Below are 11,301 nucleotides of genomic sequence, written 5' to 3'. Positions count from 1 at the left end.
CACTAAATTGAGAAGAAAAAAAAAATCCTCATCATCTCTTTCTTTTCTTTAACCTTTTATCTTCAATAACACCTCCTATAAAAAAAAAACTAGGATCGCTTTTTTTTTTTTGATCTCTCATTTTCAATAAAACATCCTTTTATTTATCTATTAGATGCCTATTTATTTTTATTAACAAGTTTAGTTAAATAACATGGATACTTTTTATTTATTTATTCAATACCTATTTTATTTTTATAGGTAGGTATGGTTAATTGGCATAAATGGATCATGCTAAATCCTTCATATTTTTTCTTTATTTTATTTTGATGGATTAAATCATTTCTATCGGACAGTCCTGATATTGATGGTCAAAATTAGCTAAACCTAATCAAGCTCAATTATATATAATATTATCATAATATCATTTTAATAATCTAATCAAAATAGATAACTATAATAATAATAATAAATATTATTATTATTATTACTACTGTTACGATATATATTTGTCAGGAGTTGTGAACGAATAATATTTAATCAAGTTGTAGAATAATTATTATATATTAATATATAATATTATTTATAATATTTTATATATTATTATTATCACTATTTAATCATATATCAAAGATGATGAAATTTTATTTTAATAATATTTTAATAATATATCAAATATAATGATCATATATAATTTTAATGTTCATATCATCTCAGGGTCACATTATTCTGATAATCACATCATTGGTGAATGGTGATATACTAAACAGTACTTAGAGGTGAACGGAGGAGTGATTGGTGGCAGCACAAGCAGCGATTGAAGAGTTTGACGTGCCATGCCCTGGGCTGGCGTGGCAGAACTAGAGCCTCACTAACGTCTCATGGAAGGCGACGGTTGGAAGTACAAAGTACCATCCTGGTACCATTTTTTTGCCCATTAAGACGGAGAGAGTGGCATTTTCTTTGTTTTCACAAATCATTATTACATGTTGCTTTTTTAAGAATCCAATAGAAGAAAATGGACGGGACGCAAATGTTAAGGCAAAGATAACGCAAAGAGAGGTAGCAGTACGATAACCAAAGTTCTCACACACTTCAGCCCATAGTGAGCCCATGTTGCATTAAGGAGGTCGGCCTGAGCCTAGCCTAAATGAGGCCCATGAACCCATTTTGTAATCCCGACAGCCTTTAAGAGACGAGAAGAATGAGGCAATGGAGACGAAAACGGGAGTTTATCAGCTCTAAAGAGACGAGTGGCAAAATGCAGAACAAGCGGGAGAAGCTATTTCTACATAAAAAAATGAGCTGATCAAGAAGTGCGGATTTGATCTTGTAAATGATGAGTCACGATCTTCACAGCTTTTTCAGGAAACAAGATAGCCCACCAGGACTATCACTGCCAACAATGACACCGTCTACAAGCAAAGCATCAATCGCCATCAGTACAGCAATAGATCTTTAAGGAGATGGATGGCTCTAGAAGTGATTGTAATTGTCCATTGCTTACAGAAATGAAATCACACGGGTCAGAACTCACAAGGGAGACAATGAAGACACGCAAATCTGACCAAGAGAAGTGGTAAATGCGTAGAAAACGACCTCGCAACAAGTCTGTCTAGCAACCCTTTATAAAGGCTTATCCGGACACAGAAAGAGACCTTTACAGTCAAGCTCCATCATTGCATTTTACTCCTCAAGTTCTCAAGGTGAAAGAATATATGGACCTCATCATGAGTGAAGTTTTCATAGTGCGACCATGGATGAATAAGAACCATAGCTGATTCTCTATTGATGGAAAACCTATTCAAACCATGGAAATCAAGTCCGGGGTTTAGGATACAGACTCAAACCATCAGTAATCACATTTACAGAGGATGAAGTGTTTAAACATTGCGAAAAGCTAATTTGGATGAGGTTAGAGAAAAAATTGAAACAGCTTGGAATAACCAAAATCAAACCAAGGATGCAACTTACTGAATGCTATAAAAATTACAACAAATTTGAACATATACTTGGAATAAGACCCACAGGGCGAACCTGATAGATAACATGTTTCCATGAAGACAAACCAAATTATGCTACTTCGTACAGCAAAATTCAAATTTCCGAATCAGTGAGGTGATTTATTCTTCAATAGCTGTTTTCAGTCAATCATTTTCTTCTGTTGGCTATGATTTGACACAGTTGAGTTTGGTTTATCGTAACAATCCACAAGCCACTCCCTCCAGAAACAACTGAAAAGAATTTAGCATGTCTAGTGAACACCCAATCAATTGTGTACAAGCCAGCAAACTCCAACCTCCTATGGTAGCCTGCTTGGAAACAACTTTTGAAAACTTTTCAGGCCATTTAGCAGCTAACCCAAGTCTACAATGATTTGATTGTCTGGAAGCAGTTAGGTCTGCTTGTTGCATGCCTTATTCTGTGGCCCAAAATACACGTCAATTGCAAAGTTCATAGCACTACAGGAATCAGAGCTTCTGAAAGCAGATTTTTTTTAAGCTATCCCTGCAGCATGCACGAGAGAACCGACATAACAAGTTCATTATCATGGTGGTATCATTGAACACCAGTGCCTTGTGGTTGTAGAGCTGGATATCCAGTTGTCAGCTATGACTGAACTGACGTCATCCTGGTGCCATAGACCGAACGGGAATCCATGAGAAGACAGCCTCTGTCATCTCTGCAAGCCATGAAATATAGAAACAATATAATAAATCAATCTCTTTCTAGGCATTGAAGATTCTTCAGCCATTCAAGAAACACCATCCCACATTTCAATCATCCATGCTAGAGATTCTACAGATTACTGCTATATATACTAGAATAGCACCTTTAGCCAGCCGTCTTCAAGATTATTGCAAGTCGTCATAACTCAATGACAGAACTTGTTGATTACTCACCATAAATTGGTGTTTCCCAGTTGGTTGGCTGAACATAGCACAGTAAACTGCCACCCTGCGTCAAAATAGAAATGCTGGAAGTTTCCTGGTGTATCTCTATCACCCGGGAGGCCTCTCAGTCACATGAAGGTTCGGACATCAGTATAATGCACTTTGATTCATCATGGTTTCTTCACTCAAAATAGACCCCTCCACAACAAGATATGACTGACAAAGTGAACAAATCACCTGGATGGCATCAAAGAGAAAAGAACTCTATCACTGCAAAAATAATAAAACTCCCACTCCATAAAACAGCCAAGTGAATTGCCAATACTTAAATCTGAATGATATAATAATTCTAACCAATAATGCTATATATAACATTATTAAGAAGGTAAGCAATAATGCTAAAAAGCATCAACTCTATGAAGAGTATGCTTTACTGGCACATACCTCAATGAATCAAGAGTTCCAGCACAAATCACCTCACCATTCAGGTCTGATGTTAAAGAGACAAACTGCCTGGGAGAAGTGGTAAATGTTCTGAAGTTCCAATAACGAAATAAATCCCAAGCACAAACAGTCCATCTAGAGATGCACTCAGAAGACAATTATTAGTGGCCATAAAATGGACTGCAGTAACAGCACTAGCATGCTCAGAAAATGTTATGAAGCAAAACCCTGATGAAATGGTCCACACCTGCAATGAATAACATGCAAGGTTAAATTTGCTGCCAATATGCGAAAGTTCTTAGAAAAAGCAGCAACAAGAGCAAATGATAATCCATAGCAAAATTCTATAAAAAGTGAGCATAGATCTAATTTGAAGGAACGAAGCTATATATAATTGTGATCTGATTTTCATCTTTGATCTTGAGAAAGGAACCAGGTCAAACATTTTCTTGTTAATGACTGACAATCATAACCTTCAACAAGCACTTGCAGTATAAGTAAGCTCCACCATAACCGTGAAAATTAACATTCTCAGGACCTTTTCCAATTTTACAAAAATATTTGATTGTTGCTACTAAGATACTAAAGTTTAGCCAATACCAACCGATCTTCCCAAGACTATGGTTAGTCCATTTGCCAAATTTTGTCCTGGCTAATAATTTGGTACTAACCCACATCTCACAAAAAGATTGAAACTTAGTAGAAAAACTCAAGGAAAATATCTCAAACTTCGTTGCCGCATTTTAAGAACTATGGAGCCACCCCATACTAAAAGGACATGATTTGCAACTGCTTGCAAGTAACAGTTAAGGTAAAATTCAGAATTATGTTTAATTAAAAATACTTACATTTAATGAAGCTGCTACATTACATCCAAAATAAGTTACAATCTTGCAATCTATGTAGTTAAAAACTAGCAATTTAACTCGTCTTATGGTAACACAGAATCTAGAGTATCATATGTAGTAATTTTTTTTTTGGAAGTTATGACCATATCATAGTACCAATCCCATGTTCCTTTGTGTCACACAACTGATTCATTGTGAACTAATCTATGATAATGGTTCATCGTACCAGGCCGTACTAGCTGTGCCTAGGGCTGGCAAATTATAACCCGACCCGCCAATCTGACTCATGTTCGACCCACCATAAACAGGTTTGGGTTTAGGCTAAACGGATTTGGGTCATAAACGGGTCAACCCGTTTAACCCGTTTAATAATTGGGTCGGATTATGAGTTTTAGATATCTAACCCATTTAACCCGTTTATCCGTTCAATATTTAGGTTGGGTTAAGTCAGATAACTCATTTAACCTGTTTAACCTATTTTTGATCCATTTAACCCGACCTGTTTCACCTGTTTAACCCATTTAAGACCCGTTTAACCTGTTTAAACCTGTTTAACCTGTTTCTGACCCATTTAACTTGAATTGTTTAACTTGTTTAATCCGTTTAACCTAATTGACCTATTTAATAAATGGGTTAAACGGATCGGGGTCGAGTTAAACCTGTTTAATAAACAGATCGGATTCAGATTTAAATTTTTGAACCTTTAATAAACAAATCGGATTTTAGTTGACCATTTCTGATCCGACCCGTTTATGACCCGACCGTTTATGACCGACCCGACCCATTTGAAAACACCCCTAGTTGTGCCATGCATACAATTGTGTAGTAGAAACTAATACCCAAAATAGGGGGCAAACCAAGAGTTGGTACCATCAACCAACATGTACCGACATCATACTAGCATGGTTTTCATATGGGTACCAAAAATGGAACAGCAAAAATGCTTGTAACTTCAATTGCAATTTCTTCATCATATTTTTGTTTAACTTTATCTAGTTACTTCATCATTTGGTAATCCAGGATTACCATAATCAAAATCCAATTTGATTGTAAGTTACCACCATTTCGTTGAAGTACATCCTAGTGCATGAGGCTCATGCCACTGTGAGGTCTTGGAAAGGTCGAATGTACATGGTCTTATGCCATCTACGCGAGACTATTCATGTTTCAAACTCATGACACCCAAGTCACAATGAAACAACCTTATTATTGTATCTAGGCCCACCCTCTAAAGTTACCACCATTTTGTTGCCATAAATATACCCTAAATGAGGCTCTCGTTTATAACAAATCTAAGGAAGGTTGGATTTAGACAGCCTTACCCCACATAATGAGAGGCTACTTCTTTGTCATGAATCTATGACATATGTGCCACAAAAGGATTTAAGTCCCAATGAGACATCCCGTAGGACATTGGGAGGAGGTCTTATCCTATGTGTCGCAATAAGACCATCTTGCCATTATCCCGATTGGCACATCTTGAGACATCCCCCCATCCCAAGTGTCAAGATAGGACAAGATGGTGGTTCCGTGGGAAAAACAGGATAGCCTCATGCCAGAGGATTTAAAAAGGATTTAAAACCTTGGACTCACGATGGAGCAATCTTATCGTTGTGCCAAGGCCTGTCCTCTAAAGTTACCACCATTTTGCTACAATAGATACATCCTCAATATAGCAATGTTTCATCTTTCAAGACATAATCCAAAGAACAAATGACCACTGTTGGATACATGACTTTCACTAGAACAAAACCTAACATTTATATCCATGGCAATGACCAAACAACAATGTTCAATTGTATTTTCTCCGGTCAATATTCATCATCAGTATTTGTTTTCTCATACTTTTCGCAAATTATGGGTAGCAACAACACATTACATTGCCAGAATCACAAACATCAACTTTCTCTTAGATAACTAGAATTAGCCTCATCAATTCTGATCTCACAATCATCACTATTAAGGTTTGCTCGGATGTTGGTTAACGGGTGCATAACATACAGTTATCCCCCTCCCATCCTTATTTTTATTATTTTCCATGTTGGTGCTCAAGCATCATCTTTTGTCAAGTTGCAGAATAGAGCTCCGATTAGAGCCTTCTCGGGCCTCTCCCAGCCACCACACCCTCATCGTCAATGAAGCCCCTTCTCTTAGACCTCTCTCGGCCACCATCGAGGCTACAACAAGGCTATATCCCCTCTATGCCACTCCCCTCTATTGTCGACCCTCACTGATGACCAACATGGAAGGTTGACCCTCACTGATGACCAACATGGAAGGTTCCATGACACGTTCTAATTCCTTGGCAAAGATCCAAGGCAGATTTACATGGCCTGCATTGAACGTCATATTTGTAATGGTCCTCATGTGTGGTGCTATGGAAGATTAGATCTGTGTATTATTTTTTGTTCCTTTGATTGGTTATGAGATATGTTAGCCACTTCTTTGCATGTATATTGTTGATATGTCGCTCATCAAATTAAAATTGATAATGATATCCATATTATGTTCTAGATATGTATGATTATTATCCCTTTCGGGACTGCACTACTCTAGGCCTTCGCAAGGCCCTATTTATTCCTGGGCTATGCTTATGTTTCGGTGATTTCATATTCCATTCCACTTATCTTACATTATCATACGATACGTGTATTTGAACTATAACATCTATATGACAATTAAGATCAGAAGGCTGATAGGAGTGCATGCTCAGCTTGGCTTGGGTCAACCAAGGCAACCACATTGTATCATCTCGATGATGACCCAAGTTTCCAAGACTAAAATGCCTCCAAATTCATTGCAAGTCATTATTCTCCTATCTATTGTAGTATACTATCAAAATAGGGTTGGATGTGATATGTGGGGGTAAATTTCCATCACAATTGGCAAAACACAATATCACGTGTTGCTTTATACATGCCAATTGAATATCATGCTGCCTCATATTGTCAAAATAGGGGGTAAAAATGTTCCCCACATGGTTGCAAGACTGTGTGTGATACACATATCTAGGGTTAAGTACTTAGATGTTTTCCCAACACATTGCATGAGGGCATTTTTGTCCATGATAGCAAAAAAGGGCTCTTGACTAGCTAGCCACCACCTTTTCAACCAACCACCACAATTTCTGCACAATGGCATTAATGGTGCGTCAAGTGAGTACCAGCCAAACAAGAAATAACTTTGTTCACTGGTTAGCTAGTTATGATTGAATAGCAATAGTTAAAGTAATTCAAGGGTTGGTTAACTATCCAACATTCATGAATAGAAATAGTTAAAGACTATTTCCTGTATCTAAAAGCATTCATGAATTCTTTCTCACAATCATGTCAAAGTTAGCTTAGCTTTTCTCCACCATTTTCTAAGGCCTTTGACATAAATTTTCCAACAACTCCCCTTTGAGCCACATTATACTCAAATCTATGTTATGCCTGTCCATGCCATCTCTATAGGTTTTCCATCATTATGCTCTTGATTGATGTAAATCCTTCTAAAAAGTGTTAAATAGAAACTGAAGTGACCCAAACATTGGACGGGCACATCAAGCTGTACATGCAAACCCTGAATAGAAAGACTCCGTGACCCAAAGATGTCTATATCCAAACACACATCCCAGTCCTCCTTAGTATGAATTAAATGGTTGAACAAAGTGAGACAGCGGAAAAGATAAGACAGCATAATTAATTAAAAGGTGCAGCCAATAACTTAATGAGCAATCAATTATCAGCAATCAACAAGTCTTGACTGGATATTAACTGATATTGATAATAATTTTTAAACAGATCATTTGAAAGTTGGATATAATGCTGCTTTCTGAAGCGAATTGAATTAGCCTGAAAAGTTATATCAATGTATACAGACAAATGAAATACACAGTAAAAGACATATAATATGAAGCCCTGAACTAGACCCAAGACAGTATATTAGAGAGGTCAATAGCATATCAAGTCAATTTATGGCAGATAAGAGAATATAAGGTTATCAAGGACAATAAAGAGTGTAAACTCAAGGTAACTAAATAGATAAATCAGATAATTGAGAGAAAGAGAGAGAAGATGTTCATGACTAGCAGAATTTGTAAGTTACTTGACTGTGTTTTCGTCAGCTCCTGTAGTCAGCATCTGGGAGTCAGCCGAGTATGCTACAGAAATGACATCAAAATAATGACCGTGTTGGTTTAGAATATAGCTCTCTGATCGCCATTCCCATACAAGCAGCTGCCAAGCTTCGCACAACCAAATGATTACCGGTTTCCAAGCTTGTTAAATACAGCAGTGGTAATCTTCTCCCTATACATAGAAAGCAAGTGAATGCAGACTTTGTAGTCGGGCATCTGATACAGCCCGAAAACCCATAGGAAAACCCAACCACAACCTTATCGAGCTCCCGGTGGTAATCACAAGCTGTGAACTTTTCTGGTGATGGCATGAAAAAATCCTTCTTTAACAACTCCCGTTTTGCTCTATGGAGGGGGATATCTGATTCTTCAGCATCCACGCCGTCCAAATTCATTGGTTTTATGTCATCGTTTTCCAATTCGACATATTTTTCATTGGCAATTCTTCCCGGAGGCCTCTGCTCGGGTGTACCGGGAGAAGGAGGATCCGAAATATCACCTTTGGAGTCATCAAAATTTCAACTTTCTCCCAAATTCCAGGTGAAAATGGTTCCATCTCTTGATATCGTGTACACCCTGCGAATCCTACCGGTTTTCTTGTCGGTACAAAAGAAGGCACCAACAATGGCTTCCCTGTGCCCTAGAAACAGAAAGGGTTTATTAGAACCGTTCAATCTCTGCATGCAGAAGAGCCTTACAGTGAGATCCTTCGACCCGGCGAGAAGGTACTTGGTGCCCGGGCTCCAGTGCAGCGCCGTCACGCCGGCGGCGCAGTCCGGAAGAGTCCGCTCGAGTTGGAAGGGGAAGAACTCCTGGAAGCCCGGGGACCGCCAGATCTGAACGAGCTTGCCGAGGTCCACGGCGATAGGAGCGCCATCGGGGCTGAAGCCGAGAGCAGTGACGGGCCTCTTGAAGGTCATCCGGTGGAGGACCACGCGGCGGCGGAGGTTATAAAGAGGGCGTGGGCGGAGTCGTCGACGGCGAGGAGGAAGTTGCCGTCCGGGGAAACGGCGACGCGGGCAATGTTGGATGAGGCCTCGACGGGGAGGGTTTAGGTTTGGGACTTGGCGAGGTCGGTGGCGGCGACGCGGTTGCCGATGGGTGAGTAGAGAATGGTGTCCTTCGAGACCACGGCGTTGCCGTCGCGGTACGGGGCGCCAAGGAGGTTCTGGAAGCAAAAATTTATGGCGGAGAATGGAAATCCCTCCCATGGTTTCAAGGTTTCTTGGCGCGAGGAAGAGGAGAGAAGGCTAACTGGCTCGCTGGGTGCTTAAACCCTACAACGTTAACCCTCTGCTTGGTACGAAAGATGGGTTGAAAAAAGAATGGATGAAAGAAGAAAGATAGATGGAGAAAAAAATGGATAAATTTTTTATTTATTTTTTTATATATTTAATAAAATATAAAAAAAATAGATGGAAATGATTTTTTTTCTCCGTAACAAGAAGAATGGATGATATTTTATAAAATTATTTTTTAATAAAAATATTATTATTATTAATTTATAATATTTATTCATATTAAAATAATAAATAATCTATAAAATTATAATTTATAATTATATTAAAAATTATATAAATATTAAATTTAATAATAATTTTATAAATTAATTATTAATAAATTAATTATATAAATAATTAACTAATTTATAATTTAATTTAAATAGTTAATTAATATTATATAAATAGTTAATTAAAAAATAATAAATATAAATAGAGAAATAAAAGATAATTTAATTATTTAATTATAATTATGAAATTATATATTAAAATTAAAATAATAATTAATAAAATTTGATAGTATATAATTAATAATATATATATATAATATTAATGAAAAAATAGTATTATATTTTTATCAAAAAATTAATTAGAGATAATTTTGTCAATATAAAAATCTATTATTCAATGCTCCATTCATCCTTTCTTCATCCTTTCAATTTGGGAGGATGCAAAATGATAGAGTGAGGTAGATGGATAATCTATCTTTTTCATCCATCCTTTCTATAATTTTTTAAATCAAACGGTGGATGGAGGCTATCCATCCTTCCAATCTCATCCATCCACTCTTTCATGATCCAACCAAATATAGCATAAGGGCTGAAAGTTAGAGCTGTCAAGACGGACTGGCCCGTCGGGGGTTGGAAAAACCCCAACTCGATCCGATCCACCATCAACCGTGGGTTAAACGGCAAATCCGTCAAAATTCTAAAAAAAAAATATATATACAGTAATATAAATTAAATTTTATATTTAATTTAAACTCAAATCAACCTATCAAAATCTCGCGTCTCAATTCTTAGAGTCATAAAATGAAATTATCAAACTTAAATTAAATACTTAATACAACCTAAATTTAAAAGACTTTAAATTTTAATTTTCAAACTAATTTAGAGGCAAATCAAAGTCTCAAAAAATAATCCTTCATATCATTATTATGGTTTTCATCATTTAATTCTTCATCTTCTTTCTCTTTTCATCAATTATCTCTTCAATAACATTAGAATCTTTAATATATATTTATATATATATAAAGAGACAAGTCAGCTCGTTCTTACCTGCCGATCTAAACGAGATGGGTCATTTGATCCACTTTTAAAGGGATTGATAAAATATAAATCTAACCCGTTCCATTTACATAGTGGGGTGAGCCAACCCGATGGATCCAATTCAAATTGGCAGTTCTACTGAAAGTAGATTTGACCGAGATGTTTCGTACCATACCTCTATCCATATCCGGCCCGAAACTTTTTTAGGGATTTTGAACCGGATTTAGATCAAATTTTGTTGAAAAATCAAGATCCAAGCCCGACCTATAGTTGGGCCACCCCAAATTATCCGTTTGGGTCAATAATTAGGTTGGCCCGAATGTACAATTACAAATTTGTATGCATTGAAAATCTAAAAATAAAATAATAAAAAAAAACAATACGTCACAACCTCTAATTTATCTTCTTTTAAGATCTTTTATGGAAAACAGATGATCAAACTCCCATTAAATGCTAAATTTGACCGATAGA

The 11,301-nt window shown here is 36.8% G+C and overlaps 1 pseudogene; it reads right to left on the bottom strand.

Moving 5' to 3' along the window:
- Positions 1-1,922: 1,922 nt before the first annotated feature.
- LOC105041966 (periodic tryptophan protein 2-like) lies at positions 1,923-11,015 on the bottom strand (annotated as a pseudogene).
- Positions 11,016-11,301: the final 286 nt, after the last annotated feature.

Source organism: Elaeis guineensis, chromosome 2 (genome assembly GCF_000442705.2).
Source record: "Elaeis guineensis isolate ETL-2024a chromosome 2, EG11, whole genome shotgun sequence".
Classification (NCBI taxonomy): domain Eukaryota; kingdom Viridiplantae; phylum Streptophyta; class Magnoliopsida; order Arecales; family Arecaceae; genus Elaeis; species Elaeis guineensis.
The sequence above is the reverse complement of the archived record's forward strand: the minus strand, read 5'-3'. Positions and strand labels throughout refer to the sequence as shown.